General features: G+C 43.6%; 1 protein-coding gene and 1 long non-coding RNA gene across 5 annotated transcripts in view; one reads left to right on the top strand and one right to left on the bottom strand.

The window, feature by feature from the left end:
• Positions 1-11,546, bottom strand: part of LOC115086837 — a 35,513-nt gene extending 23,967 nt beyond the window's left edge. Inside the window, exon 1 of the long non-coding RNA XR_003855348.1 lies at positions 10,639-11,546. This is a non-coding gene — a long non-coding RNA (uncharacterized LOC115086837). The remainder of the gene's footprint in view (positions 1-10,638) is intronic.
• A 268-nt stretch (positions 11,547-11,814) lies between these two features.
• The window catches only part of PROX1 (prospero homeobox 1), a 95,640-nt gene continuing 95,204 nt past the window's right edge, over positions 11,815-12,250 (top strand). For all 4 annotated transcript variants that reach the window (XM_029593215.1, XM_029593214.1, XM_029593212.1 and 1 more), the window contains exon 1: positions 11,815-11,951. The gene's annotated coding sequence lies outside the window, so the exon portion shown is untranslated. The remainder of the gene's footprint in view (positions 11,952-12,250) is intronic.

Raw genomic sequence — 12,250 nt, 5'->3', positions numbered from 1 at the left:
CTCGGACTGGTAAGCGACGACCCTCTGGCACTTGACCTTGGACTTCTTCTGACCACCGTCTCCAAGGGCCCACCTAAGTCCCAGCGGCCCGGGTCCCTACGGGCTCCTCCTGGGGGGACTGCGGGCTTCCAGGGGTGAAGCTCCAGTTAGCCCTTGCTCCAAATTCTCAACTCCTTGACCTCTCAAAAGTCCACCTAAATCCCAGTGGCCTGGGTCCCTATGGGCTCCTCCTGGGGGGGCTTCCAGTGGCAAAGACACAGTTCCTCTCCTCGACGTCACGACTCTTCGTCTGCCTTCACAGTTGCCTCAGTCTCCAGTGCCGAGGGTCAGCTGGTTACTCCTGTCTGCCTTGCCACCCGACGGGAGAACCTACAGATCATAGAAACATAGAAATGACGGCAGAAGAAGACCAAATGGCCCATCCAGTCTGCCCAGCAAGCTTCACACATTTTTTCTCTCATACTTATCTGTTTCTCTTAGCTCTTGGTTCTATTTCCCTTCCACCCCCACCTTTAATGTAGAGAGCAGTGATGGAGCTGCATCCAAGTGAAATATCTAGCTTGATTAGTTAGGGGTAGTAGCCACCGCAATAAGCAAGCTACACCCATGCTTATTTGTTTTACCCAGACTATGTTATACAGCCCTTATCGGTTGTTTTTCTTCTCCCCTGCCAATAAGCAAGCTTCTCCCCTGCCAATAAGCAAGCTACACCCATGCTTATTTGTTTTACCCAGACTATGTTATACAGCCCTTATTGGTTGTTTTTCTTCTCCCCTGCCGTTGAAGCAGGGAGCTATGCTGGATATGCGTGAAGTATCAGTCTTCTCCCATGCTGTTGAAGCAGAGAGCCATGCTGGATATGCATCGAAAGTGAAGTATCAGGCACATTTGGTTTGGGGTAGTAACCGCCGTAACAAGCCAGCTACTCCCCGCTTTGTGAGTGCGAACCCTCTTTTCTTCTCCCCTGCCGTTGAAGCAGAGAGCTCTGCTGGATGTGTGAAGTATCAGTTTTTCTTCTCCCCTGCCATTGAAGCAGAGAACTATACTGTATATGCATTGAAAGTGAAGTATCAGGCTTATTTGATTTGGGGTAGTAACCGCCGTAACAAGCCAGCTACACCCCTCTTTGTGAGTGTGAATCCTTTTTTCCACATTTCCTCTTGCTGTTGAAGCTTAGAGCGATGTTGGAGTCACAGTAAGCATGTGTATGTTTATTTAATAAGGGTATTGTCTCCAGGCAGTAGCCATCATTCTGGCGAGTCACCCACTCTTCATTGGCGGCCTCTTGACTTTATGGATCCACAGTGTTTATCCCACGCCCCTTTGAAGTCCTTCACAGTTCTGGTCTTCACCACATCCTCCGGAAGGGCATTCCAGGCATCCACCACCCTCTCCGTGAAGAAATACTTCCTGACATTGGTTCTGAATCTTCCTCCCTGGAGCTTCAAATCGTGACCCCTGGTTCTGCTGATTTTTTTCCTACGGAAAAGGTTTGTTGTTGTCTTTGGATCATTAACACCTTTCAAGTATCTGAAAGTCTGTATCATATCACCTCTGCTCCTCCTTTCCTCCAGGGTGTACATATTTAGATTCTTCAATCTCTCCTTGTACGTCATCCGATGAAGATCCTCCACCTTCCTGGTCGCCCTTCTCTGTACCGCCTCCACTTCCTAAGGTATGCCATCCTCCCGTCGATCCAAGGGTTCACAAGCCTGAGCATAACATTTCTTCTCTGTTAGGTCAATGCTTTTCTTTGATATGGGTTGAAGGAATTACAGCACTGTAGCTTGACCTTCCACAGGCATGAGTGAAAATCCTTCTGGGTAGGATCAGGATCGCAAAAGGACAACTCTTCTCAAAAACAACAGCTCTCTCAAAACTCTTCTTCCATGCCCACAAAACCCTCCCTTCCCAACCTCGGGGGGTGCTAGCCCAAGATAGGTCTCTTACTCTGGATTGGGTTATGGGGCCTAAATTGGAGATCCTGAAGCACTTTCTTGCTTCTCAAAAACTCCAGTTCAAAAAAACCACACTATTTCTTGACCATTGCTGCTTTTAAGGAGCTAACTGGCCAACTCAGGCAAGCCTTTCTGGAGATGCGCCTAAGGGATGGTCAGCAAACTATTCCCTCCTATCCAAATCTAGCCTAGGGCTTAAGCTGGTCAACTTAGTTAGTGAGGGCCTATAGGGTCCCTTACATAAATAAATAAGAATCCATCATAATTAGTGGGAACTGTGCTTCGACTTCATGTTGGTGCAATCCTCTCCCTCCAGCAGAAAGAGCATGGCACTTCTTACCTGCGTTTGCCACCTCCTTTGCCATCTTCAATCTGAAGTTTGAATCAATCGAGGACCCGCAATCTCACAGGTCCTTTCAGCATTGTGTGTTCAGACTTCAGATCAAAGCTGGCAGAAGAGGAAGCAGGTGCAGGTAAGAAGCACTGCTCTACTGCCAGCAGGAGTGGGGGGACTATCAAGATTCTGGGGGGTGTCTGGGGGAGTGGAGGAAAGGAGGGCACTGAAGATCATGCACCTAGAAGCATGTGAGATGTAAATACAGCCTTGACTGAGGCCACAAGTGTAGTACCACACAGACCACTCCTACAGCTTTTGTATAAGTGTGAAAGTGCTGACAGCCCATCTCTTCCTGGCTAGAAGTTCTTTCAAAGATGACCTGGAAACATGATTGACTTTAGTAAGCTCTCTGTTCCCAAGTATATCATCTCCTTCTACATCCCCTATTGCATCCAGTTTCTTTGCACTGCTAAAGAAGATGGTTCTATTAATTAGTTAATTTCCCTCAGTGTTATTGAAATGAATGACTGTGTTCATGTGGAATTAGTCCCTTCCAGCTATAACCTCAGTGTTATAGCTGGAAGGGTTATGAATGCTGTGAGTGACCAAGTTTCTTGGGCTCTGTATGCTTTTATGTGTAGTGGGAAGAAAGATAAGGACTTTTCCTAATGCCAATGGGTCCTTCTTGTTCTTCTGCTTGGTGACATCTGTCTTAGCACTTTTTTCCTCTCGTTGTCTTCTTCTCTCTCTTCCTTGACTGACTCCTTTGATTCAGATTTGAAGACTGAAGTCTTCCTTGGCCTGGAGAAAGGCTTCTTCTTCCTGGATTGCCACTCTTAGCTTGGAGAGAGATCTGACGAGAGAGTTCTGGCCATGCTAGTTACATAGAGGAGAAGGAGAAGAAACTAAGAAACTACCCTGTTGGAATGGAAGGATCTTGGATTTAGATTTAGGTTTAATTACTCACCTGCAATCAGGTACAGTAGGTAGTTCCTTGCCCCGAGAGGTTGCAATCTACAGTCGAAATACTAACCCACAGGATTTCCCGCAGGTATTTGGCTATTTCATGTGAAAGATTGCTACCCATGCAAATGAGCCAGGTAGCAAATTCCTTGCAATATTTAGCTATGGGGATCTCTTTGAAGGGATCTCATTCAGCTACCGGGACACAAAGTCATCCTGCAAAGACATTTTCACATGCTGTTTTTTTGTGAAATTCATAATAATTTATAATTAAAGCTGCATCGCTTAGGGGTAGATTTTCAAACCCTGGCGCGGGTAAATCCTGGGGTTTACGCTCGCCAGACCAATTTTCAAATGGCCTGGCCATGCAGGTAAATCCCGGGACTCATGTAAGTCCCAGGGCTTGAAAATGGGGTGGTCCAGGGGGTGGGGCAGGGCAGTCCGGGGGGGTATGGCGGGGCTAAAGGCGCCCAGCACAGCAGCCATTTGCCGCTGTGCCAGGGGATTGTGCGCCAGAAGGGTGCCGGCACGTGCAACTTGGCAGGAGCAAAAGGTAAAACAGAAAAATTCAGGCTAGTTAGGATAGGGATGGAGGAGGGCAGGATAGGGAAAGGGGAAGGGAGGTTAGACTAGGGGATTGAAAAATTAATTCCCAGTCTGCTCCTTAATTGGAGTGTACTGGGAGGGAACTGGGGAAGGCCCCAATGCATGCGCCGACTCGGCATTTTATAACATGTGCGCACCAGCGCACATGTTATAAATTCATGCGTCCATCTGTGTGTGCCGGCTAGTGTGCACACATGGACGCACACGCGTAAATTTTGAAAATCTACCCTTTAGTGAATTGTAGCAGCTCTTCAATTATGAATTTAAATAAAATTTCATGCATAGCAAACTATGCATGAAATTTTACAATTTTCAAAGCAAAAGCTAGCAAACAGTTTCACAAAGAGGACTTTGCACGTACAAAACCCCCAAATTTCATTTAGTACATTGGCATCTGACTGTGTACCTGAGGCAATGGAAGATGAAGTGACCAACAGAAACTACATCAGTGAAAGAGAAGCTTTCCCGGTTTTTAGCTCACCACACTACTAGGCTATGCCTCCTATTATAACATTTATCATTTCTGTAATACGGTAATCCAGTTTGAAATGTTTTTGTCCACTTTTCTAAATAATGCTAATGGTAGTTTACAGTTGTTTAAGAATTCAGGTACAATAAGGTGCTGATTTGCTTAAAACTGGGTATTACAGATGTAAATTCACTTTACAAGGCTCCAATATGCGCCATTGAATTGTCCACGGGTTTTCTCCATGTAAAGTGCATTTAAGCAGGTAAATTGCTACAATAGTGTCTTACATTTACATGCGTAACTCCTTGGAAAATTCACCTGTTAGTGTTTTAGGAAACTTTTAAAGGCTTGTTTATTTAGGGACGCATTTAGTTAGGTAATTTTTATTGTTTTTAACATGTTGTTTTGTTGTGTGATTATTTATTGTAGAATGCATGGGCTGTAATCCACCTTGAACAGATGTGCTGGTAACATGGCAGACTGAAAACTGCAACAATTAAATAGATAAACAAATAAATAGGTAAAAATATAAATAAAGTCCCTTCCCTAGAGAGCTTACAAAGTAAATGGATACCTGAGGCAACGAGAGATTGTGATTTGCCAAGATGTCATTTAAGGAAGTGGGATGCTGCCTTATGTGGCAGAGGGGCTGAGGATGAATGTTTTGTGGGTGTGTTGCAGAGGTTATGTTGGTTGGGTAAGGGTGCAGTGCCTGCCTGCTGTAAGGGAAGTGGGTGGATACTAGAAGGGAGAATGAGGTATTGTACATTCCTTGCCAGGGGAAATATGCCAAATGATGTGAAAATTCTCATGAGAGCCTATTCAGGGGATGTGGAGTAATATGCAAGGTGTTTAGAGGATGTGGGAACTAAGGATGTTCATGCACCTAGAAGCATGTGAGATGTAAATACAGCCTTGACTGAGGCCACAAGTGTAGTACCACACAGACCACTCCTACAGCTTTTGTATAAGTGTGAAAGTGCTGACAGCCCATCTCTTCCTGGCTAGAAGTTCTTTCAAAGATGACCTGGAAACATGACTGACTTTAGTAAGCTCTCTGTTCCCAAGGATGTCCGGCATGCAAAAGTGAGCCTTCTGAATCTGTGCCCCTAAAACACATAAAGGTGAATTTTAAAAGCTGGGTGCATGCCAAAATTGGGAGATGTGTGTACATCTAGCATATATGCATGCCCACCCAGTTTTATAAGCCACCCACATGTGCACACCAAGTACCGATGCACAAATATCTCGCATTGGGAAAAACGGCAGAATGTGTGTGTGTGTGTGGGGGGGGGGGGGGGTCCTGGCCATTCCAGGGCAGAGCCAAGAGATCTGTGCACAAGTAGCTGTGCCCCTGGTCACATGTGACCCAGTGCAGAGGAGAGCGCAGACTAAAGAACCCTAGGGGTTTGAAAGACCTAGCTCTAGACTGGGCAAGCTGGTGAATGAACTGGTGAAACTGGTCATGGCGTGGATAGGTGCCCATTATAAAATTCCCTCACATGCGCATCCCAAAGCCGACTTACGCAGCTGTGCGCGCGCACCAGCTTAAAATTAGGAGCTCACATGCACATGCCAGGGTTATTTTATAACATGCGCGCGTACGTGCATGCAGGATATAACATTGCCGTCCACGCGCTCGTTTGAAAGTTACTGTCACAGCCTTGAAACAGATTCAAACAGGTGTGGGTTTGTTTTTTGAAGGGCTTTACCTATTTTCCAAATTTCTTGCTGAAATCCTGGGAAAGTGCACAATGACTTCTAAAGAAACTTTATTTATTTATTTATTTATTTTTTTTTAGTGAAAAAGAGATGATAAATATTTGTGAGAGAAAAAGAAAAGCCTTTCATCCTTAACGCTGCGACTTGTCTGCCTGCGGTGTAGGCAGAATAGATTTTTTTTTCAAATCCCCGTGTTTCATCTTAAGTTTGGGCAACTGCTTTCGGCTTCATCCCTTCCTCAGCTGTGGAACCAGCAGCTTAGACATTCTCGGGGACTCCCTCAGCCCCTGTTTCAAATGTGCAAGACCCATATTGTAAAAACATGAGGAAGGGGGAGAAATGGAAATGAAGGCAATAATATATATGACGGCTGAGGTCACAAGTCAGGTTAAATTTCATTGCAAGAGACTGATAAGATAGGACTGGAGAAGTCCTAAGTATATATATATAGATATATATATCTATATCTCTATATCTATATCTTTCTGTCTATATCTATATCATTTCAGAATGGTCATATTTTGTTTTACTGGTCACCACTGACTAAACCTGTGCGTGATGTTTCATCAACTTTAGCATAATTGGACCCAGAATTCTTTTTAGAATTTTTGAATGGGTTTCTGGTTTAGAACCTACCCCTTTTCTTTTGTGACTCATGAGCATTCATTTTTCAGCACAGGCTGACAAGACATTAAAGGGCCAGATGTAAATAAAGTTTTGTTTGTTTAATCATTTTGCATTATGGAAAAAAGATACTTAGTACATATACTCCTTAGCTGACAGGGTAAAATTATTTTGGGGCACAGCAGTGATCCAGGTTCAAATCCAAGATGCTCATGTCATGGCATCAGTGCCGAAATGGGTTTGCAAAATTAAGGATAACATAGAGCATGATTGGGGTGCATGCCGTGATAATGAGAAATGGCAAAAGAAACCTGGAAAATGGAGAGGCAGGCAACCCATTCACTCTTAGAGAAGCAGCCGTTGTTGGTCCTGGCTTTGCGGTGAGCGAGAGTTACCGGGGGGGGGGGAGAAACATCAATTCTCTAACTCCTCACCTTGTTGCAAAGTCTGCAAGCATTCTGTACCTGTGAACCCTTCTTTGAACCCTCCTACCTGTTTTTGAAAGGGAAATTGATGTTCCCACGTTCCTTCTGAAAACTGTCTGATTCTGCACTTCCATTTTATTTATTTTTTTTTTTTGGGGGGGGGGGGGACAGGTGAAATTGCAGTGGAAAATGTCACGCGCAGATTTAAAAATCCAGTCCCTGTGCGTTATTTTCCAATCCCTTCCCCTGCCCGGCCTACACATGCCTCAGGAATGCCCACCTTGCAGGGTGGCTATGGAAGACCACCTGTACTTTCAGCCAGAGTGAGCGAGGGAAATTTTCACGCACCCAAATTTACTCAACAAAATCGCTATCAATGGGAGTACACGGCTTTCCAAGCACGCTCTGTAAAAAGAGGATATGTTTGGGAGTGAGATAACAGCTAAGAAGAGGACATTTTAGTGTAACAAAAAAATGTGAGAATGAAGAAGAAGTGTGTGCCTGAGTCTCTGTCCCCTCGGTGGGCTCGACAATGCTCGGTGCTGCACAGCCAGAAGGAACAGGGTCCGTTGCTTTCTTGTTTTATCTTAATCCTATGCTTCCTTTTTTTTTTGGTTGTCATATATGCTTTTTGTTTCTCTTTCTCTTTTTTTTACATTTTCTTTTTAAATAAAAATCGCACACCCTTTATTCTTTTAAAAGTCCCCCATCTTCAAACCCACTCTCCAGTTATCTATGTTTTAGAGGGGGTAACCCATAAAATATGGTTAACCGGAGAAGAACTTTCAAACTAATTTAAAAAAATAAAAATAAAAATGAAAGTTTGCGGGAAAGAGAAAAGAGTGTTTTAATAGGTTTGTTTCTTCTTGCAGTAGTTTGGAAAAGTTGCTGAAATATTTGCTGCTTTTAAGTTTCCAAGCTGTTGAGAGAAGGGAAGACCTTCAAGGCCCCGGGTGGCTGCCACTACTGAACAGAAGGAAAAGGAAGAAGAAACCCAATGGTGTTCCTGCCCGGTTTCCTCCTGCCGTGGACAGGAAGGGAGAAAGCCGGAGAACCACAGGCGTTTGGTAACTGACCATGAGGAAACCAGGACATGGCGACCGAGTAACCCAAACCAGGGAGGAGGGGGCCTGCAGAACAAGGTACAGCAGAGGGGAGTTCAACACTTGCTTGAAGAGATTGGGGGAGGAGAAAGTATGTGAAGGTGTCCAAAGAGTGCACTGACCTAAGGCATGAAAGAGGAAGAGCTTGCCTCAGGGGGGGGGGGGGGGCCTGAAGTGTGTGCACAGGAAGACTAAGGAGAGTGCCCAGAAGATTCTTGCATAAATTAGTGCGATCGACGAGTTAGTCCGCTTCAATACACGGAAATGAAGGTTAAAAAAAAAAAAAAAAAAAGATGATTTACCCTTTTATTGTACTAACAATACATTTCTTGACTGGGTTCCAGGCGCTATTAATCCCCTTCCTCAGATCAGAATAAATTAGAAGTTGCTTGGGAGAGTGCTAAAAAGATGCCTTGGATTATGAAGGATGCCAAAAGAGAGGCAACCATATAAAGAGGATGTGGAAAGCATAACCAAAACCATGCCCTGATGATCTGAGGTCAAGCGAATGTCCAGAGACCAGGTTTAGTGGGAGGGTGACCAAAGGCTGCTGCATAGGAAAGGAGCGTGCCACCCTGTGCTTGATATTTCATTATGCAGTCACACACCCATTTCTTCATGATGCCACTGTAGCTGGCATAAACTAGTCACTAGTAGCACATAAGAGGGAAAGGATTTTAAATGTGTAAGCTAGCTACCCCCCCCCCCCCCCCATTCTTAATTGCTTGTGCCTGCCACTACCACCCTGTCAATTTGCTTATGGTGCATGCACCAAATGCAGTCTTTATCACAATTTCCTCTGGGGGCCTATCTATCACAGAATCTTATCACCGTGTTTTTCTCATGCAACACTACACCCCTATATTGTATATGAAAGGTGACCTCCCTAATATGGATAAACCTGCACTTTCACACCATCATCCCCTCTAGCTAAGGGAGATGGATAGATAAGATGTCATTAGGAAGGAAATCGAGGAGGAGGAGGAGGGAACAGCAGTGAAGGGACAGGATAAGGATCCCAGCGTTCTGTTTTGATTATTTTTAATGTTTGAATATTACTTGGGTCGAAAAGCAAAAGATACATCTGAATGACATAAAAGATAATGTTATTTGCTGTGACAATTCATACACGATGCTGCCTACTGGTTTGGGTTAAGTAACCCCTAGTGCTTCAGAGTAGTGCCAGCATCGGCATTACACAACAGTTTATAACTTAAATCTCTGTCATATACAATCCTATCAATACATTTAAAAAAACAACACCCTTTCAGACATTATGAAAGAAACAAGAATTAAAATGCTGCAAGATTTAATATTACTAGTTTTTACTCCTGCAAATATGATCGGCATCTGCATTTTACGAATTTGCTGTAGTCTTTCAAATTGATTCAGTTTTAAAATGTGTTTATTCAGTAGACACATCTGACCGGTACTGCCAACATTTATTTTTCTGTTGTGACTATGATTATAAATGTATTTTGTAAGACCGTGAAAATTAGTCCAAGACTGAATGAAGTCCGTATACTTAACCACGACTTCAAGGGCGTTGTCTTAAGATATTACAAATAATGAAAGTCTACCCTGAAGTGAGGTTAGGAATTTGATCTTCTTTTCTCAATCTCCTAATTTCGATAACCGCTTTCATATACTTTTTTGACACACGGAAAATGCTTTTTATCCTCACGCCTCGATTTCCCTGTATAAGAAGAGAGAGTTGCTAACATAAGACAACACATCAGCAGTCCAGTAAATTAAGAAACCAGAAAAAAAAAAAAAAACAAAATGACACACACACACACACACACACAAAAAAAGGGATTGCAGATGATTTTCTTGTCTTTTCTAACGGCTTGGTTTTCTTCCTCCTTCCAACACAAGCTTATCCACCTTTTTCAGTACAATAATTATGGTTCTTGAGTTTAAAAGTTTAATGCAGAATCGCAAAGACTCAGCCAGCGCTTTTCCCGCAGCTAGGCAGAGTACCTCTTAGCTTGCCTCTAAATCATTTCGGTAAAAGAAGGACCACACCTGTTTCAAAACTTAGCTAAATAAACTTTGCTGTCTCGGCTTTGTAGTAGAATAGATCAAGTTATTTTAAAGGCTAGCCCACAAGTCAAAAAAAAAGTAAGTTACACTCCATGCAGCCTTTGCTGGAAAAGGAACGAACAAGCAGGTGGGTGGAAAAGCCAATTTTTGTGTTCGTTAATCAAAGCAGAGGATGCAAATGTTAACTTTATTCAAAGTAATTTGTGCTGACCCAAATGAAAAGAGAGACATATAACCATCCAACCTGATGCTCTTTTTTTTAAACTATATATCGCAAAAGAGAATTGAGGAAGAGTTACAATGCATAGAGTACGAAGTACAGTGAACATTTCTTTCTTTCACTGTGTGTGTGTGTAATAGTTGAGAGATGAGGGAGAGAACTTACCTACATATTTTTTTTTAGATTTTGCCGTAGCAAAGCAATACCTAGAAATGATACAGGCACACAAGGCAGTCCAGTTTCCTTGTCTGCAGTTTCTGACTGGGCTGCAGGAAGGTAGTTCTGTATTTCTGGATATAGTTTTTTTTTTCCCGTGTATAGCTCGTTGTTTCTATAGCTAAGGGTGCTTTTTTTTTTCATCAGAGATAGTCAAACGTAGTCACCTCTTCCTGGCAATTCACAGCAATGAGTGCCTGGAACATGGACAAATTGACTTCATCCATACAGTCCGGCGAGGCGGGGGGGATCCCAGTCTGCGAGTAGTCAGATCTGTGATATTTGTTGCATAATGCAAAAATGAGCTTCACAGTACCGTAGGTCACGCTGCCTAGGTGCCGAAACTTCCTAGATCTCGTCTCATTCGAAGGTACTTGATATATATATATATATAAATCTCTATCTCTCTCTCTCTCTCTCTCTCTCTATATGTAAATTGATTTACTTCTTGGATCATCTATGAATGCTTGTTTTTATTTTTTAATGATTTTAATGCAAGTATTTAGGCTTCTCTGAACCCAGTGTTGAACTTTGCAACAGCAGTTGCTTTGCTCAGGTACACCACGTTACAAATGCTGGAAAAGCCATGACCCCATTACTGGGAAGATGACAGCAAACAAACAAAAAAAAAAAAAAACAAACAGTAAATAAGGAGAGAAAAAAAACCCTCAGCCAGCCGGAATGGATTTTTTTTTTCACTCCGTGCAATAACCCCGCTGATAATCAGGCTGCAGAAGCCTCCTTCCCGGCAACAGCGAGAGCTGAGGGCTCGGGTCCCTCCTCCTCTTCTCTCGCTCTATTATTTTCCCTCTTCTTTTTTTTTTTTTTTTGTTTAAACTCCAAGTTTGCGGCTCGCGGTGCCCCCCTTGCCTCCGGATTGGTGTTCGGCCGCCTTGCGTCACGACGACTGTGACGTACAGTCTTCCTGCTTCCTTCAGCTGTGTCTTAAAGTAAATCTTGTGGACGCGCGGAGCCTCAGCTGAGCTCTGCCTGCAGAAATAATACAATTACAGCCGGCAGAGGAGAGCGGCGCAAAAGAGCCGGGGCTCTGCCTCCCTCGCTCTTTCTCTCTCACTGGTGCACAATCGCATGCACTCTTCTCTCTCTCTCTCTCTCTCTCTCCCCCTTTAACTCAGTCACTCACGCGCATCACATTCAACCCTCCCTTGTCAGATTATAATATTCAACAGCAGAGATCCAGGGGCTCGCTGTATTTCCTCCCTTTCACCAGCAAAAAGGATCAGTTTCATCGCCTTCACTGAGTAAGTATCCGCTGCCTCTTCCCCCCCTCACTCCCCCCCCTCCACCCCAACCACTGCCACCCCCTCTTCTGCACATGCATGGCTTTTTGTTTTATTTTTTTATTATTGTACTGCTGACTAGCATAATGTCTCCCCCCAGGATAAAAAAAAACAAAACGCCTAATACAGTTGAATGAATGGGATGAATGAATGAAATGCAATAATATGAAACGATGTTATCTATCCAGGGACCTGTGTGGAAATCATCAGTAGTTCTGAAGAGTAAGTGCATGTGAGGCAAAATAATTTGAAAAAAAAAA

The sequence above is a fragment of the Rhinatrema bivittatum genome, chromosome 3 (genome assembly GCF_901001135.1).
Source record: "Rhinatrema bivittatum chromosome 3, aRhiBiv1.1, whole genome shotgun sequence".
NCBI lineage: Eukaryota > Metazoa > Chordata > Amphibia > Gymnophiona > Rhinatrematidae > Rhinatrema > Rhinatrema bivittatum.
This window is presented reverse-complemented; position numbering and strand designations above follow the sequence as displayed.